Here is an 8,479-nt window from a genome sequence, read left to right as displayed (position 1 = left end):
GCATATAAAGTACTAAGTACCTTCATAAGCTTACGATCTCAAGTGCCTATAAGAGAGGTGTCTCCATCATCTCTTAAGGTCCAAAGTGCCCCGAAGGGAGGGCAATAACAGCAGCATAGACTTCAGGATAACGCACAGGCATCTCCCCTCCCCTGCCAATTAATTGTTTGCTACAGAAAGTGACGGCAGTCACAGGGGTACCAAATTGATACCTAAATTTTGTTCATTGGCCTAGGAAGTAGAGACCTATGTTCTAAGTCCTCCAGTGATGGGCATCATTATTACACCCTAGATTTTTAGACCTGATAAAATAACACATAGTTTAATTGGCTTAGCTTTGTGTAATGTTGTACATGCTGTTATCCTGCCTGACTCAGAAATATTTCCTCTTTCCAACATTTTAAACTTATATACAATATATACTCATTTCAGTTCATCCTAGAGTAGTTATGTGATTTTTTTCTAGACTAGCATTCTATGGCTTCTGATTTTTGGAAACAGGAAAAAAAATGGCAACTAGAATTGCTAAATGAAAACCAGTGGTGATACTTCTGAGTAATTCCAGTCTGTGGGCTAATGCATTTAGGCAGTTTTCTGAAACAGGTACTGCATTATGTATGTACCAATAGACCAGAACATTTCAGGAGACCCTGTCAATTAAATGAACGTGTACATGGGTTTTCACAAGATATATTTGATAGCTGTAGCAGCAAAATATTATTCTATCCACTAGTTAGCCAAGAGAAAAAAGAAAACTCTGTGTTCTTTCTTTACAACTGATGAAAAGCACAAAAAAACTTAAATCATTCTCATGTAACTTATGTAAAGATCCCTCAGAAATCTAGAGTTTTTGTAAGGCAAGTAGCACTTGATTTTATAGCTATAATTTTTTAACATGCGGCTCACATACTATACTGTTTTTCTGTTAAAGTAACATAGAAATTTCTGTATGTGCAAGAATGCAAATATCTGCAGGCAGAGTTTAAACGTTTTTAAAGTCCAAGCTTATTTTAATTTTTTTCAAGAACATAATGTATACTGTAGTGAGAATCAGGTCCTTGGGTTTTGAGTTGCCACCAAAAAAAACACCATACTTTTCCCCATTTCACCATCTACAGAATGATAAAAGACACTAAGTAACCAAGCAGTTCTGAAATATTACCATGTTTTTTTCCTGTTTACTAAGGGCCAGGTTTTGCAATGCTTACTCAGGTTGAATAGTCTTCGTGCTGATAGTCCAATTAGCTTTAATGGGGCTAATCAGCAACAGTGAGGGTTGCAAAAATTGTCCCTAAGTTATTCATTCAGTGGGGGGAGGTATCTCTGGATGTTAGTAACAGTCTTCACATAAAAGAAAATCCACAGTCAATAATCGGCTTCTTAATCTTTTTCATATGTCGAAATCTGCAAGACCTCTGAGGGATTGTCAGCATTTTTTTAACTATTTGTTCCCCTTACAAAGTAGCTTTGAATAAGGAATTCATTTATTTTCAGGTAAAAATACAACTTGTTTTCACAAAAGGGACATTTGCATTGTGTTATATGGTTATTTGTACCATAATACTTACATATCTATACTAGAGATAGTGTATAAACAAGGTCTCCTGTAATTCTCACTAGTTCTGCTTATTGATAACAATGGTTTTCACAGATAATTTCAAACAGCAGAGCCTTGAAGTATCATAATTAAGTCATAATTTCTAGTCTAGTGCACTTATATTCCAGGAAAGCATACTCAACATACATAATTTCTGTATAAATGGTACAAAATGTGTATCTGCAGCACTGCAGAAATGGCAAAAGCCCAGGTTACTGATTCTTTGCTTCACTGCCTTTAATACAAGCCATCTAACAAGGTAATGAGGTAGACGACAGGAAACTTAATATTAATTTTGTGCAGCCTAGTCAAACCTTTTTTATAAAAATCTTTTGTGGCTTTACTTAAACTAATATCAACTAGTTAAAGGCATCACTACCTGGATCTTTATACATGAAACAGTCTGGTGTACTGTAGCACAAAACTTGACATATCCAACATTATCCCTTGCCTTGAGCAAAACAATAAAATCCTGGCTTTATAAAGCAAGCCTCCTTTTATGTAATACTGCAGTTGATTTCCTTTTCTGCAATTGATTTTTATTATATTCCATAGTCAAGCACTTTCAATGAACCTAAAGATTATCTGCAATATATATTCTGGGAAGAAAACTGCTGTAGTCATAGAAGACAGTTCTTCAAACTGTTCCTATAAATGCAACTCACAATTTAATATCATCTGATTAAAAAAAGCCTCACTGTGCATTCCAAATGCTGAGGGAAGCAATTTTTTGCAAAGGACAAATCATTGATGTTATAGTGACTACTATACATACTGTATATGAGATTGTGGGAAACCATTGAATAAACTGATATTTTTATTTTTGGAAATCTCATTGTTTTTTTCTGTGTGTGTGTATATTTGTCTTCATGACTAGTGTTTATCATAAAAACAGCCTTTTCAAGTTTCTCTGTTCTGCCTACATTATTCCAGTAGATAGATAAATAGATATAGTATCTTTTCTGAGAAGCAGAATATTGGCTGAAGTCTATTTTTCTCTTCCATTCAAGCAGTCATTAAAATTGTGACATAGTCAGACATACATGCTGAAATCTAGCACAATTGATATTTGTTGTATCAGTGATTTGTGCCTTGGAGCAAATAACACAAAAATGTGTGAGCAAAAGTTAAATAGTTCAACAGTGACTAGAGATAACCTACTCATTAAAGTGTAAGTATTTTGCAAGGCAGTATACATTCTAAATAACATAATATACCTTAGATATATATTCACTTTTAACAAGGAAGAAAGATTCATAACACTCATTATTTGTATGCTTTTCAGCACTGGAACACATTTCCTTGGAAGGCAAAAAACAAAAAACAAAAACAAAAAAAGATTTAGAAAACAACATTTTTACAGAAAGGCGTTTATTTTGATATCATATTAATAATTTAGTAATCTTCCTTTATTGCTCTCTCCTTTTTACCCAGCAAACTAAGCTTTCACATTTTCCTTTAATTGAAGAGGTGCTGTTTTCTGTTACTCAGTTCATTAGCAGTGCAAAAGACTTGAAGCTATGCCGGTATAAATTTTTTAGAGACGTTCACCTTTCTCAAGGAGCAAATGAAAAGGGCACAGTCATGACATAATTTCTCATTTTATAATGGGGAATTTATTCAAGCATTTTTCCCCCATTTATCACTGAAGACACATTACAATTAAATGCCTTCATTTGCACATAAGTAGCCTAAAAACCTTTTGAATTCCCTAGGTGTTCACTCCAGGACTTCTTTTTTCCCCTTTTTTTATTTACTCCCTGAGACAATACCAGCTGATACTACTCATTCACATAAATACATTCCACATGTGTATGTCTGAAGGATCAAGCCCTTAATTAATAGCATCAGTGCTGTCAAAAAAAGCAAATAGAAAATAATCTACTTTACAAACATGTTGGAGAACATGGGACCAAAATGTGTTTGAGAAGGCAGAAAGCACTGAAACAAACCATATATTTTCTCTCCCAAACTCTGAATATACTGGTTAATTGAACAATTATTTTCTATTCTGGAGCTGACAAAAAATCAGGCACTGCTAAAATCATGAAAAAGGTTTGTTAATGGATGATATATAACATCGTCTGGTGAACATGACAAGTTAATTCTTAGCACGCCAGAATGATCCCATTACCCCGGTGGACTAGTGGCACACATATTTATATAAAGATGTCCTCATTTCATAGGACCACATTGAAAGGCATTATCAGAGAGGCTCTGCGTTGCATCACTGTAGTTAAAATGATACTATGAAGGTATTTTTCATTGTTTCATGAAATATTTCTTTCCTCAAAGCTCTTTATTTAAAATGGTCTCTCAGACACTGAAAACTAAGTCTATCCCTCTCCAGATTACTTTCTTCTGTGTGGTCTGCACAGTGGATCACCGTGTTCATCCTGAATGCTGGATTATTGACACACATTTTAACTTAAAGGGAGGTTATTTAAACTGTAAAAAAATCTTGTAAATTGAACACCACTGATCATGTCTCTACAATGCAAGGAAGGCAAAAAGAGTGGGCCACCTACCTAGGGTGGCTCTATAAAAGCAATGCACCAATGACATTGGGATCTGGGAAGGGAATTGTTAGTGGTCGCATCTGTTTCTTGTGCTGGGTAGGTGGGTAATCTTGTATTATATCTACCTGATCAGCTAAGGGTCTAATATGACCCTGCCCTACTAGGAACTTCAAGTATTTAGTTTCAGCCTTACCCAAAGTACGTTTCCTCAGGTTTGTCATTTGGCCTGCTTGTCTCAACTCTTGCAGTACTGCTGGAATTTTACTGTTGGTCTCATGCCTCCAGGTAGATAACAACTTCGTTGATATAGGCATAGCTTTGATGTTTGATAGCTAACATCCAATCTATTACTCTTTGAAAAGTAGCCATGGCTCCATTAAAGCCAAACAACATCCGCTTGAATTCATAGAGGCCTCATGGGGTACCAAAAGTGATTTTCGCCTAGTCTTATGGTCTTAATGGAATCTGCCAATAGCCTTTGGCCAGGGTGAGTGTTGAAATAAATTTTGCTTGGCCAATCCACTGTAGAAGCTCACCTACCTGCAGCATGAATAAGGCATCAAACTGGGAGATCACATTTAACTTCTGGAAGTCAATGCACAGATGTAAAGCACCATCTAGTTTCAGCACTGCTATGATAAGACTCCACCATGGACTATGTTGTGTTTCTGCGAGAACACCTTGCACCAGCATTTTATCTAATTCTTCTCTAATAGGTTGATACCTATGGTAGGGAATCCTCTTCCCCTTTTCTCTATCTTCCCTTTGGGCATAATGATCTTGTCTTATGTACAGCCCCTTTCACCTACCCTGATGCCTCACTAAAAACTTCCTCAAATTCTCAAATGGTCTGCCTTAACTTTCCTCATTTCTCCATTAGATGTTCCCCTAAAGGTACCTTGACCCCAAAGTCCAAGATCTTTTCTACTTCCTCCACTACCCACCTAAATTCCTCCTTTTTAGGCTGTGGGGCACTAGAAAGCCCTCTGGCTCATACCATAATTTCAATAGGTTTACATGGTAGACCTGTTTTTATTTCCTGTTTCCTGGCAGGAACACCTCATAATCAACTGGGCTAGCTTGTCTTACTATCTTGAACAGTCCCTGCCAGCAAGTCAAAACTTGCTGGTTGAGCTAGGGAAAAGTACTAATACCCTCTGTCCCATCTGAAACTCTCTCTCCCAGGGGTTCCTATCACAGTACTCCTTCTGTTTATTTTGCACTTGCTCGAGGTTGCTCTGGGCAGCCTGCAACCTTGGCCTCACGGAATTCATGTAATGGGAGGTCTCCTTACTGAGCTCTTCTTCATCATCCAATCCCTCCTGAACCAATAAACTAAGGGAGCAGTGCCCTTACACCACCTCAAAGGGGATATACTGCAAAGATGACTGAGGGGCTTCCCTAACTGTGAAGAATAATGACACCACTAAGAGATCCCACCTCCGAGAACCCTCTTGAGGACAACGGCAGAGGATATTCTTTAACCTACCTTTAAAGCATTCACCCTACCCGTTAGTCTGGGGTTGATAAACCAAGGTCCTCAAGTGCCTGATCTTTAAAACTTGGCACATGCTCCTTAGGACATGGGACATAAAATAGGACCCCTGGTCTGTGACTCTCTCTCAAGAAATTCCCACCTTTGTGATCCACTTCATAAGCCCTTCTGCTATTTTTGGCCCAGTAACTGTTCTAAGAGGTATCCAGTTCCAGGGTGCTGGGGTACTATGGTCTATCATAACAAGTAAAAACTGCTACCCTGAGGAACTCTTTGGCAGAGGACCAACTATGTCTAGCGAGGTGCATGAGAAAGGATCAGTGCTTATTGGCATCACCTATAATGGAGCCTTGTGGGAAGGGGGATTTACACCTTAGGGGGTTTGGCACACAGCACAGGTCACAGAAAATTGGTCTATTTCCTCATATATATGAGGTCAAAAATACCAGTGGGGGAGGTGAGCCTCAGTCTTCACCCTACCCAACTGACCTCCCAAAAGGTTTTTGTGGGCCAGTTGCAACAAAGGGATCCTAAAAGGTTGAAGCACCATTATCTGGGTTACCTCTTCTCAGACGTTTATAGATGTTAGGATTGGGAGGGACCCCAAAAGATCATCGAGTCTGACCCCCTAACTAGGCAGGAAAGAGTGCTGGGGTCAGATGACTCCAACCAGATGCCTATCCAGCCTTCTCTTAAAGAACCTCAGGGTATGGGAGAGCACCACCTCCCTTGGAAGCCCATTCCAAATTCTGGCCACCCTTAGCATGAAGAAGTTTTTTCCTGATATCTAGCCTAAATCTGCTCTCTGTCAGTTTGTGACCATTGTTCCTTGCTACCCCAAGAGGTGCCCTGGCGAACAGAGCATCTCCGATCCCTTGCTGTGTCCCCCTAATGAATTTGTAGGTGGTCCACAAGATCACCTCTCAGCTTTCTCTTACAGAGACTGAAGAGGTCCAGGTTCCTCAGTCTCTCCTCATAGGGCTTGTCCTGTAAGCCCCTAATCATACGAATGGCCCTCCTCTGGACCCTCTCAAGTCTATCAACATCCTTCTTGAAGTACAGCGCCCAAAACTGGACACAGTACTAGAACTGCGGTCTAACCAATGCTGCATGGAGGGGATGTATCACGTCCTTGGATCTATTTGTCATGCATCGGCTGATTCATGATAAAGTGCAGTTAGCTTTGCTGATGATTTTGTCACTGACTACTCATGTTCATCTTGGAGTCCACTATGACTCAGAGATCCCCTTCCACTTCTGTGCTGCTGAGAGGGTCACTTCCCAGCCAGTAGGTGTGCTGGATATTTTTGTGCCCTAGGTGCAGCACTCTGCACTTGTCTTTGTTGTACTGCATCCTATTGTGTACTGCCCACTTTTCTAACCTGTCCAGGTCTGCCTGCAATTGTTCCCTACCCTCTATAGTGTACACTTCACTCCACAATTTAGTATCATCCACAAACTTGGATGGAGTGCACTTCACACCCACATCCAGGTCACTGATAAAGTTATTGAAGAGCTCAGGTTCAAGGACCGAACCCTGAGGGACCCCACTACCCACATCCTTCCAGGTCAATACTGACCCATCTACTATCACTCTCTAGGTGTGACCACAAAGCCAATTTGCCACCCACTGGACCGTGCAAACATCTATGTCACAGCCTCTTTATTATGAGACTCGGATAAGATACTGTATCCAAGACCTTGCTAAAGTCCAAGAAAACGACATCCACCTCTACTTCTGCATCTAAGTATTTTGTGACCCTGTCATAAAACAAAACCAGATAGGCCAGGCATGATCTACCTGCTACAAATCAAAGCTGGTTTCCCTGCTGCATTATTTTTTCTGTTGGACTCCCACAAATATCGGGGGTGATCAAATAGTTCTCAGACTTAGCCTTTATTTTAAAAAATAGTGTACAAACAACATTTTTATGAGTTGTCCCCTTCAAAGTAATCTCCCCCAGATGATATGCACTTGTCCCAACGTTCCTGCTACTTTTGGAAGCAATGCTGGAAGTCTTCAACTGTGAGTTTTTTGAGTTCTGCTTTCACGTTCTTATGGATGGTTGGAATATCATCAAATCTCCTTCCTTTCAGCTTCATTTTGATTACTGGGAACATAAAAAAATCACATGGGGCAAGGTCAGGTGAATACGGAGGGTGCGTTATCACAGGAACATTTTTTTCAGCCAAAAATTCTTGAATGGAGACAGCAGTGTGTGAAGGAGCATTGTCATGGTGCAGAAGCCATCTACCATTTTCACACAGCTCACAGCAGTTTCTTCTAACTTTATCCCTCAATTGAATGAAAACCTCTTTATAAAAGGCCTGATTGATTGTTTGACCACTTGGTACAAATTCCTGATGAACAATACCCTGAACATCAAGCCTTAGAAATTTTTGGTCAAGCCTCGTATGATCCTTCATAATCTTTTCGAAGACCTTTCCAAGGATGGAGGTGAGACTGACTGGCCTATAATTACTCAGATCCTCCTTCCTCCCCTTCTTGAAATAGGGACCACATTGGCCCTTCCCAGTCCTCCGGGACCTGACCCAAGTGCCACAAGCACTCAAACAGCCATGCCAGTGGTTCTGCTATGACACTAGCCAATTCCTTCAGTACCCTCAGATGCCGCTCATCCGGGCCTGCTGTCTTGAACACATCCAGTCCATCCATGTGACTCTGCACCAAGTCAGCATTGACAGTTGGTAGGCTGGTGTCCCTCTGATGCCCATCTAAGAACCCATTAGGAGACCTATCTTGAGCCCTGTTCAGGAACACTGAGGCAAAAAAATCCTTGAATAGCTCACCCTTGTCCCCCTTCTCGGTCACTAATTGCTCCTCCTTGTTCAGTAAGGGTCCTATGC

This window comes from Crocodylus porosus, unplaced genomic scaffold (genome assembly GCF_001723895.1).
Source record: "Crocodylus porosus isolate Cpor-Errol unplaced genomic scaffold, CroPor_comp1, whole genome shotgun sequence".
NCBI lineage: Eukaryota > Metazoa > Chordata > Crocodylia > Crocodylidae > Crocodylus > Crocodylus porosus.
The sequence above is the reverse complement of the archived record's forward strand: the minus strand, read 5'-3'. Positions refer to the sequence as shown.